This window comes from Leucopleurus acutus, assembly GCF_964270905.1.
Source record: "Leucopleurus acutus genome assembly, chromosome: 12".
NCBI classification, from domain to species: domain Eukaryota; kingdom Metazoa; phylum Chordata; class Mammalia; order Artiodactyla; family Delphinidae; genus Leucopleurus; species Leucopleurus acutus.
In genome coordinates, this window is record NC_139154.1 from 55,798,997 (window position 1) to 55,811,171 (window position 12,175).

The following is a 12,175-nucleotide window of genomic DNA, read 5'->3' on the forward strand; positions in this document are numbered from 1 at the left end:
AGTTTTGCTGGTCCCTTGACATTCTGGTTAGTGTAAATCATCTGCAGTCCTTTAAAGAAATGGCACTGTTACCACCAGCTCTATCAAACATTAAGACCAAAGCCACAGGTTAGTGAAATCTGAAAAAAGTTTTATGCTACTGGAGAGTGTTTCTGGAAAATAACTTATGGCAACATAAAATATTTAATGTCACCTAATAACCTATGTGCCTTATTTTAAAAATACTTTTGATTAGATGATCTACAGAGTATCCTTTTGAGAGCAGTCTAAATTATTATTATCCAATTCTTATGCAGATTTATAATTAATCTAACATCTATGATCTGACCATGAATATGACTTTGCCATCTGGTATCTTTACCCTGAATTTGATCATGAATAATACATAGCCATCTGACAGTAGAATCCAATCCATCACGTGGCCATACATGATGCAGATTCATCCATAGTATGCTAATTTGCATTCTCCATCATTTTCCTCTAATTCCTACCCAAAGCTTTTTCACTGAGTTTCAGGCACCCAGGGAACAATCTACCTACACACCAGGCCATATGGGATGCACTGCATATTCTCCAGTGTCCTGGGCCTGATCCTAATTGTCACCAGCCAAGCCAAAATGTATCACTCCAAACACGGGCAGGGGCACTGTTGGGCATTCATAAGGTGCTTAATGGGGCTTTTAGTACGGTGTTGCTGATAGTGTGTGTTTTAATTAGACTTCTAAGCGCACGTTTATTTTTCCCACTAGACCAGTCTTATATGCAGGTGAAAGAGACAGCTGTGCGACTGTAGGTGTCAGACAGTAGCTGGTGAGCATGATCACCTTAAAAGAAGTGAAGTGTGAGTGTTTAAAATTATACTCCAAATAAAATGTCACCCACCTGACCTCATCACCTGGCCTTCTCCTGCTTATACCTGCATTTTATCTCCTGAAAATTGGTACTTGTCTCTTTCTTCTTCTTTAGCTACACCCTTCTGGATTGGTGGAGGCTGTTGAAATCCTACTTCACATGCCATTCAATTTCATATGTTTATGGTACACAGTGCTCATCAAAATGAAAAACATTTCTTGGCCCATTTTGGCTAGCAGGCCATCAGGTTATAAATTTTGTTTTATGTGGTTACTGAGATATTTCTCTCTATCAATCTTGACCCTGGGGCACTCTTAGTAAGTGGAACCCAGAATACTTGCAATTCACAGCCATGATCTATTCCCCTTAACAATTAGTTCTATACTCCCTATAAAATTCCTACTACTATGGTTGGAAGTAGAGAATTTTGGAGGGTAATTTAGTGTTGGTAGAAATCTATGAGTTAAATTTTTAGGTGTTGACTTTGAAGTGACAGTAGGCCCATGACCTTTATATTTGAAAATAGCATCACCTGAACTTGAAAGTGACCACAATCTATATGCATAAATGTGATGGAAAAGTTCTAAATGGTGAACAGCATACTGTGTGCTCATCAAAGTTGGCCTTTGATTTTTTTTTTTTTTACTGCAACTGTGAGTAGCAGATCCTGCAGTTTCACTTTAATTGAAACTCTTATTTCAGTATAGCCAGAGTCATTATAGAAAAGCCATTGCATTTGTTGCGAAGGCTGTGGCCCAATTCTGTTTGCACGAATTCCCCTGCTCTGTGCTTATGACCACATCGTTCCTTCATAGCCAGCTGATGGGGAATGACCTGACTTGAAGCTACAGAGCAAGCAAACTACAAGTCAGCCAGTGACCCACAAATCCAAGTGGCCTAAGGGTTTGCCTATCAGGGAAGGAGCCATGCAACAAACTGATCAGATACCCAGTCTTGGGGAGTTTGAAAGGGAGATGTAGAGATGTGGCAGTTAATGATGCAGGAAGAATCTGAGAGAGGGCAGTAAACAGAAGCCAAGGGCAGGCAGAAGCCATAATGTCAGAAGAATGACACAAGCAGCTGAGCTGAGACAGTTTGATTCACCCCCTGGTGGATGGTCAGAAACAGAGAATGGGCACATACTGCTTGAGGGGATAATACAGCCACAGTGCTGAGCTGCATACATCCCGAATGACCTTGCAGCATTAGAGGGTAGAGTGCTGGTTAAATCCCTGATTTACTATTTCTGTTCTCTAACCCCTAATAGTACTTGAGATTACAATCCTGTAAAAAGGCCTATTTAACCATGTCATTTCTGATATAAACTGCAGAAGTTAATCAACTTAAAAATAGAATAGGAACTTCCAGGTCGGTGAACACGTGGAGATTTGGGCAGAGTTTTGGGCCTGGAGAGGGCTCGGACGCACCATGCCTTCCCCTATGCATCTCTTCCATTGGATGTTCATCTGTATCCTTTATCACAACCTGTAATAAACTGCTAAACGAAAAAGAGGACAGCAATAATAATAACAGAGAAACATTCTGCATGATAAAAAGCCATCTCTTGGCCGGCCACGACCCGAATATTCTACCCCCGGGAAGCCTGTTTTGCATTTGCAGCGAGAGGGCATTGAGCTTCCTGCATGTTACCCTTCATATACCAGGTCCTTGAAAGAGGGATGATGGTGATGAGGACGATGATGATGGTTTCTACCGAGTAAAAAAATCAAGAAAACTATTAGGAGAAGGCGGAAGATGGCGGAAGAGTAAGACGCGGAGATCACCTTCCTCCCCACAGATACACCAGAAATACATCTACACGTGGAACAACTCCTACAGAACACCTACTGAAGGCTGGCAGAAGACCTCAGACCTCCCAAAAGGCAAGAAACTCCCCACGTACATGGGTAGGGCAAAAGAAAAAACAGAGACAAAAGAATAGGGACGGCACCTGCACCAGTGGGAGGGAGCTGTGAAGGAGGAAAAGTTTCCACACACTAGGAAGCCCCTTCGCGGGCGGAGACTGCGGGAGGCGGAGGGGGGAGCTTCGAAGCTGCGGAGGAGTGCACAGCAACGGGTGCGGAGGGCAAAGCGGGGAGATTCCCGCACAGAGGATCGGTGCCGACCGGCACTCACCAGCCCGAGAGGCTTGTCTGCTCACCCGTCGGGGCGGGCGGGGCTGCGAGCTGAGGCCGGAGCGTAGGGAGAGGACTGGGGTTGGCGGCTTGAACATAGCCTGAAGGGGTTAGTGCACCACAGCTAGCCGGGAGGGAGTCCGGGGAAAAGCCTGCACCTCCCGAAGAGGCAGGAGACTTTTCCTTCCCTCTTTGTTTCCTGGGGCGTGAGGAGAGGGGTTTAAGAACGCTGCTTAAAGGAACTCCAGAGACGGGCGCGAGCCGCGGCTGAAAGCGCGGAATCCAGAGACGGGCGCGAGCCGCGGCTGAAAGCGCGGACCCCAGAGACGGGCGCAAGACGCGGCTAAAAGCGCGGACCCCAGAGACGGGCGCGGGCCGCGGCTGGAGGCGCGGACCCCAGGGGCGGGCGGGAGACGTTAGGGCTGCTGCTGCCGCCACCGAGGGGCCTGTGTGCGAGCACAGGTCACTCTCCACACCCCTCTTCCGCGGAGCCTGTGCAGCCTGCCACTGCCAGGTTCCCGGGATCCAGGGACAACTTGCCCGGGACAGCACACAGCGCGCCTCAGGCTGGTGCAAAGTCAGGCCGGCCTTTGCCACCGCAGGCCCGCCCCGCACTCTGTGCCCCTACGTCCCCGCCGGCCTGAGTGCGCCAGAGCCCCCAATCAGCGGCTCTTTTAACCCCATCCTGTCTGAGCAAAAAACAGACGCCCTCCAGCGATCTACACGCAGTGGCAGGGCCAAATCCAAAGCTGAGCCCTGAGAGCTGTGAGAACAAAGAAGAGAAAGGGAAATCTCTCCCAGCAGCCTCAGAAGCAACGGATTAAAGCTCCACAATCAACTTGATGTACCCTGCATCTATGGAATACCTGAATAGACAACCAATCATCCCAAATTAAGGAAGTGGACTTTAGGAGCAAGATCTATGATTTTTTCCCCTTTCCTCTTTTTGTGAATGTGTATGTGTATGCTTCTGTGTGAGATCTTGTCTGTATAGTCTTGCTTCCACCATTTGTCCTAGGGTTCTATCCGTCCATGTTTTTTTTTTAATTTTTTTTTCTTAATAATTAATTTTAATAACAATATTATACTTTACCTTCGTTCTTTCTTTCTTTCTTTCCGTCCTTCCTTCCCTCCTTTAGACAACGAATCATCCCAAATTGAGGAGGTGGTCTCTGACAGCAAGATTTAGGATTTTTCCCCATTTACGTCTTTTAGTGAGGGTGTATGTGTATGCTTCTGTGTAAGATTTTGTCTGTATAGCTTTGCTTCCAACATTTGTCCTAAGGTTCTTTCCGTCCCTTTTTTTTTTCTAAATAAGAATTTTTTAATTCAATAACTTTATTATACTTTATTTTATTTTTACTGTATCTTCTTTCTTTCTGTCTTTTTTCCTTCTTTCCCTCCTTCCTTCCTTCCTCTCTCCCTCCCTCCCTCCTTTCTTTCCTTCTTGTCTTCTTTCCTTCTTTGCTTCTTTCTTTCTTTCTTCCTTCCTTCCTACCCTCCTTTCCTTCTTTCTTTCCTCATACTTCTACTATTTCCCTCTACTTTTTCTCCCTTTTATCCTGAGCCGTGTGGATGAAAAGCTTTTGGTGCTCCAGCCAGGAGGAGGGCTCTGCCTCTGAGGTAGGAGAGCCAACTTCAGGACACTGATCAACAAGAGACCTCCCAGCTCCACATAATATCAAACGGCGAAAATCTCCCAGAGACCTCCATCTTAACATCAGCACCCAGCTTCACTCAACGACCAGCAAGCCACAGTGCTGGAAAACCTATGCCAAACAACTAGCAAAACAGGAACACAACCCCACCCATTAGCAGAGAGGCTGCCTAAAATCATAATAAGGCCACAGACACCCCAAAACACACCACCAGACGTGAACCTGCCCACTAGAGAGACAAGATCCAGCCTCATCCACCACAACACAGGCACTAGTCCCCTCCACCAGGAAGCCTACACAACCCACTGAACCAACCTTAGCCACTGGAGACAGACATCAAAAACAGGAGGAACTACGAACCTGCAGCCTGCAAAAAGGAGACCCCAAACACAGTAAGATAAGCAAAATGAGAAGACAGAAAAACACACAGCAGATAAAGGAGCAAGATAAAAATGCACCAGACCTAACAAATGAAGAGGAAATAGGCAGTCTACCTGAAAGAGAATTCAGAATAATGATAGTAAGGTTGATCCGAAATCTTGGAGATAGAATGGACAATAGATTGGACAAAATGCAAGAATCAGTTAACAAGGACCTAGAAGAACTAAAGATGAAACAAGCAACGATGAACAACACAATAAATGAAATTAAAAGTACTCTAGATGGGATCAATAGCAGAATAACTGAGGCAGAAGAACGGATAAGTGACCTGGAAGATAAAATAGTGGAAATAACTACTGCAGAGCAGAATAAAGAAAAAAGAATGAAAAGAACTGAGGACAGTCTCAGAGACCTCTGGGACAACATTAAACGCACCAACATTCGAATTATAGGGGTTCCAGAAGAAGAAGAGAAAAAGAAAGGGACTGAGAAAATATTTGAAGAGATTATAGTTGAAAACTTCCCTAACATGGGAAAGGAAATAGTTAATCAAGTCCAGGAAGCACAGAGAGTCCCATACAAGATAAATACAAGGAGAAATACGCCAAGACACATATTAATCAAACTGTCAAAAATTAAATACAAAGAAAGCATATTAAAAGCAGCAAGGGAAAAACAACAAATAACACATAAGGGAATCCCCATAAGGTTAACAGCTGATCTCTCAGCAGAAACCCTACAAGCCAGAAGGGAGTGGCAGGACATACTGAAAGTGATGAAGGAGAAAAACATGCAGCCAAGACTACTCTACCCAGCAAGGATCTCATTCAGATTTGATGGAGAAATTAAAACCTTTACAGACAAGCAAAAGCTGAGAGAGTTCAGCACCACCAAACCAGCTTTACAACAAATGCTAAAGGATCTTTTCTAGGCAAGAAACACAAGAGAAGGAAAAGACCTATAATAACGAACCCAAAACAATTTAGAAAATGGGAATAGGAACATACATATCGATAATTACCTTAAATGTAAATGGACTAAAGGCTCCCACCAAAAGACACAGATTAGCTGAATGGATACAAAAACAAGACCCTTATATATGCTGTCTACAAGAGACCCACTTCAGACCTAGAGACACATACAGACTGAAAGTAAGGGGATGGAAAAAGATATTCCATGCAAATGGAAGCCAAAAGAAAGCTGGAGTAGCAATTCTCATATCAGACAAAATAGACTTTAAAATAAGGACTATTAAAAGAGACAAAGAAGGACACTACATAATGATCAAGGGATCGATCCAAGAAGAAGATATAACAATTGTAAATATTTATGCACCCAACATAGGAGCACCTCAATACATAAGGCAAATACTAACAGCCATAAAAGGGGAAATCGACAGTAACACATTCATAGTAGGGGACTTAAACACCCCACTTTCACCCATGGACAGATCATCCAAAATGAAAATAAATAAGGAAACACAAGCTTTAAATGATACATTAAACAAGATGGACTTAATTGATATTTATAGGACACTCCATCCAAAAACAACAGAATACACATTTTTCTCAAGTGCTCATGGAACATTCTCCAGGATAGATCATATCTTAGGTCACAAATCAAGCCTTGGTAAATTTAAGAAAATTGAAATTGTATCAAGTATCTTTTCTGACCACAACGCCATGAGACTAGATATCAATTACAGGAAAAGATCTGTAAAAAATACAAACACATGGGCTTCCCTGGTGGCGCAGTGGTTGAGAGTCCGCCTGCCGATGCAGGGGACACGGGTTCGTGCCCCGGTCCGGGAAGATCCCACATGCCGCGGAGCGGCTGGGCCCGTGAGCCATGGCCGCTGAGCCTGCGCGTCTGGAGCCTGTGCTCCGCAACGGGAGAGGCCACAACAGTGAGAGGCCCACGTACCCCCCAAAAAAAAAAAACAAACACATGGAGGCTAAACAATACACTACTTAATAATGAAGATATCACTGAAGAAATCAAAGAGGAAATCAAAAAATACCTAGAAACAAATGACAATGGAGACACAACGACCCAAAACCTGTGGGATGCAGCAAAAGCAGTTCTAAGGGGGAAGTTTATAGCAATACAAGCCCACCTTAAGAAGCAGGAAACATCTCGAATAAACAACCTAACCTTGCACCTCAAGCAATTAGAGAAAGAAGAACAAAAAAACCCCAAAGCTAGCAGAAGGAAAGAAATCATAAAAATCAGATCAGAAATAAATGAAAAAGAAATGAAGGAAACAATAGCAAAGATCAATAAAACTAAAAGCTGGTTCTTTGAGAAGATAAACAAAATAGATAAACCACTAGCCAGACTCATCAAGAAAAAAAGGGAGAAGACTCAAATCAATAGAATTAGAAATGAAAAAGGAGAGGTAACAACTGACACTGCAGAGATAAAAGAGATCATGAGAGATTACTACAAGCAACTCTATGCCAATAAAATGGACAATCTGGAAGAAATGGACAAATTCTTAGAAATGCACAACCTGCCAAGACTGAATCAGGAAGAAATAGAAAATATGAACAGACCAATCACAAGCACTGAAATTGAAACTGTGATTAAAAACCTTCCAACAAAGAAAAGCCCAGGACCAGATGGCTTCACAGGCGAATTCTATCAAACATTTAGAGAAGAGCTAACACCTATCCTTCTCAAACTCTTCCAAAATATAGCAGAGGGAGGACCACTTCCAAACTCCTTCTACGAGGCCACCATCACCTCGATACCAAAACCAGACAAGAATGTCACAAAGAAAGAAAACTACAGGCCAATATCACTGATGAACATAGATGCAAAAATCCTCAACAAAATACTAGCAAACAGAATCCAACAGCACATTAAAAGGATCATACACCATGATCAAGTGGGGTTTATTCCAGGAATGCAAGGATTCTTCAATATACGCAAATCTATCAATGTGATAAACCATATTAACAAACTGAAGGAGAAAAACCATATGATCATCTCAATAGATGCAGAGAAAGCTTTTGACAAAATTCAACACCGATTTATGATAAAAACCCTGCAGAAAGTAGGCATAGAGGGAACTTTCCTCAACATAATAAAGGCCATATATGACAAGCCCACAGCAAACATCATCCTCAATGGTGAAAAACTGAAAGCATTTCCACTAAGATCAGGAACAAGACAAGGTTGCCCACTCTCACCACTCTTATTCAACATTGTTTTGGAAGTTTTAGCCACAGCAATCAGAGAAGAAAAGGAAATAAAAGGAATCCAAATCGGAAAAGAAGAAGTAAAGCTGTCACTGTTTGCAGATGACATGATCCTATACATAGAGAACCCTAAAGATGCTACCAGAAAACTACTAGAGATAATCAATGAATTTGGTAAAGTGGCAGGATACAAAATTAATGCACAGAAATCTCTGGCATTCCTATATACTAATGATGAAAAATCTGAAAGTGAAATCAAGAAAACACTCCCATTTACCATTGCAACAAAAAGAATAAAATATCTAGGAATAAACCTACCTAAGGAGACAAAAGACCTGTATGCAGAAAATTATAAGACACTGATGAAAGAAATTAAAGATGATACAAGTAGATGGAGAGATATACCATGTTCTTGGATTGGAAGAATCAACATTGTGAAAATGACTCTACTACCCAAAGCAATCTATAGATTCAATGCAATCCCTATCAAACTACCACTGGCATTTTTCACAGAACTAGAACAAAAAATTTCACAATTTGTATGGAAACACAAAAGACCCCGAATAGCCAAAGCAATCTTGAGAACGAAAGAAGGAACTGGAGGAATCAGGCTCCCTGACTTCAGACTATACTACAAAGCTACAGTTATCAAGACGGTATGGTACTGGCACAAAAACAGAAAGATAGATCAATGGAACAGGATAGAAAGCCCAGAGATAAACCCATGCACATATGGACACCTTATCTTTGATAAAGGTGGCAGTAATGTACAATGGAGAAAGGACAGCCTCTTCAATAAGTGGTGCTGGGAAAACTGGACAGGTACATGTAAAAGTATGAGATTAGATCACTCCCTAACACCGTACACAAAAATAAGCTCAAAATGGATTAAAGACCTAAATGTAAGGCCAGAAACTATCAAACTCTTAGAGGAAAACATAGGCAGAACACTCTATGACATAAATCACAGCAAGATCCTTTCTGACCCACCTCCTAGAGTAATGGAAATAGAAACAAAAATAAACAAATGGGACCTAATGAAACTTCAAAGCTTTTGCACAGGGCGAGAGAGAGTCATGGGCATATACACACTAACAAACGTAGTAAGGTAGATAGCTAGTGGGAAGCAGCCGCATGGCACAGGGATATTGACTCGGTGCTTTGTGACAGCCTGGAGGGGTGGAATAGGGAGGGTGGGAGGGAGGGAGACGCAACAGGTAAGACATATGGGAACATATGTTTATGTATGACTGATTCACTTTGTTATAAAGCAGAAACTAACACACCATTGTAAAGCAATTATACCCCAATAAAGATGTTAAAAAAAAAAAACTATTAAACACATAAAAAAAAAATAGAATAGGATCTATTTCTAAATCATTTAATTAAATCTTGTAAATGACCCAGAATGATACATCCCTATAATTCTTATATTTATTTTGTTCTCACCATTTGGAATCTACTCTCTCTGCCCCCTACTTATGTAGTTAGTGCTTCTAAATGGGAGCACCATTAAACTTTTGAGAGGGACAATTCTTCATTGAGTAGGTCTCTGGTGTGCATCTCAAGGCAATGCCTAACGTGACCCTCCCACCTCCCCACTGTACCATTTAAAAATCAACCTACACCTTTCCAAATGTCCACTAGGGGGTAGTACTGGTTGGTTAAAAGCTACTGAGCTAAGCCTTCCCATTCTTCAAGGGGCAGCTCAAATTCAACCTTCTCTTAATTCTTTGATTTTTCCAGACTGTATTGATTTCTGTACCTTCTCTGAATCCCAACTGCACTTGAGTCAGTAACACATATTGACTTCTTAATTGTGTTTTAATTGCTTCATGTTGGTTTCTCATCTCAGTTTGATCATAAAGTCTTTAAGAGCAGCAAAAAGTCTAAGAAGTTTTTTGTATCCCCCTATGTGGGATACAAAAAACTAACACAGTGCTGAGTACCTAATGAACTCTGGCTGTCTCCTCACCATCTGCTCTCTGGTGACGTCTTCAGCTATGTTTCCTACCACATCTCCACCCTTACTCCAGCCCTTTTTCCTCTAGCAATTAAAAGAAGCTAATCTTTAGAGCTCCCTGAACATACCCTATTGGTTCACCATTATGCCTCTATATATGCTGTACTTTTTGCATAAATAATGTATACAATTGCCCTCCTTCTAGGTGAAATCCTATCCAATCTTCAAGTTCCAGTGTCTCTGGTTAATTACTCCCTTCTCTGTAGTTTGTATGAACTTCTATTGATGTATCACTTCTCTGTTTGCCTGTTTCTTGCTCTTAAAAGGGACAGGAAATGTGTCTAATTCATTTCCCTAACACTTAGCATGATTGGTATTCAGTAGAAGCTGAATAAATGTTGGTTGATTATACCTGGTTGTACCATATTTTTAATATTTATAAGCATGAGCTACACTATGGGGAATGGAGAAGAATGTTGGTCACTAAATGGGAGCAGCCATTACCTTTTCCTGCACTGTAGCTTGTTTTATGCCAAATAACTCTAAAGGAATAGACTATATGTGTCTCACTACTGTTCAGAGCTTGATTCCATCTTACATATATTAGACAGTTTCATTAAAGCACCTGAAACAGTCAACTTGGTTATGCCTTGTTTAATTTCTCTCACTTGGTGTGCTCCCTTTTACAGTTGTGCCAATGAAATACTCAAGACTCTACATCAGCTGTTATCAGCAAGAAATTAACTCAAGCTGAACAGTCGACTGGGAGGCAAAAGAAAATAACAGTCTGCATTTTATTAGAATAGATCGTTTTATTTCTATTTAACATTTGACTGGGAGAAGCCTCCTCCATTACTTACCTATGGTAAAGAACAATAATATTCATGTGAGTATAAAAAGCATCATGCAAATCGTCATCATCATCATATGGGAAACCCTGTCAACTAATATACTCTCAAAGAAAGACACATTTGTGGATATAAATGAATCAACAAGACTTATGGATTCAGAGCTGCCTTTAAAATATAGGCCTGGTAAGAGAATGTGGAGATCAGCTATGATTTCTATTCAGCTCCACTGATAACCGATGGAGTTCTGATTGGTGAGAAGAAGGCAAAGAGCCTTATTCAATGCTAATGGACCAAAGACCCTAGTCCAACTAGGTGTTGCTAAGGCTTTCACCAGGAAGTGAAAGAGCTGTTGCCTCAGTGTCACTCTGTGAGACCTCTTCTTATCAGGGACTATTAGGTGGGCAAAAGTAGACACTAAGAGACTCACAGGGACACTAAGAGAACAAAGAAACCACAGTCTCAACATCAAGGAGAAATGGAATGAAGAATGGAAAGGTGAAGAAGTTGAATTGCAGGCCATTTCCTTCTTTATATTTCTACTAGGTTTGTAGCAACTAAATGCATTGTTGAAAAGGTCTCCAACTTAATAGACATTTTGTCTTAGGACACCTGGAAATGGCTGCACAAATGTACGAAATGGATTGGTGATAGAAATCCATTAGAAGAGACAAGTCTGCCTTTGGCAGTGCTGTTTAATATAAACGTTTCTATACTAACTACTTCTTATACATTGTTTTATATTTGACCTTGGAGGTATGGGACAGGTAAAAGGTCCTCGGTCTCCTCTTGTAAAATGCAAATATTTCCCTTCCAAAATTGTAGTGTGAAACAGAAATAATAAATGTAATATACTACTAGGCAAAGAGGAAGGGTACAGTCAATGGTCAACGTTATTATTATATATGTTCAGGGTTGAAGCAACACAGAGTACCATGGTCTCACCAGATTAACATACCATTTAACTAAATATTTTGATCATACAAAAAGTTACTAAAGGGAATAAAATAAACAATTTAAATCCTTTTTCCAAAGGACAAACCCTAAAATTACAGACAGAAAAGCCCATTTTACCTCAGGCTGACTCACTCAAGAACTGCAGCTCTTCAGAAATTCAGGGGCATAAATTACAATT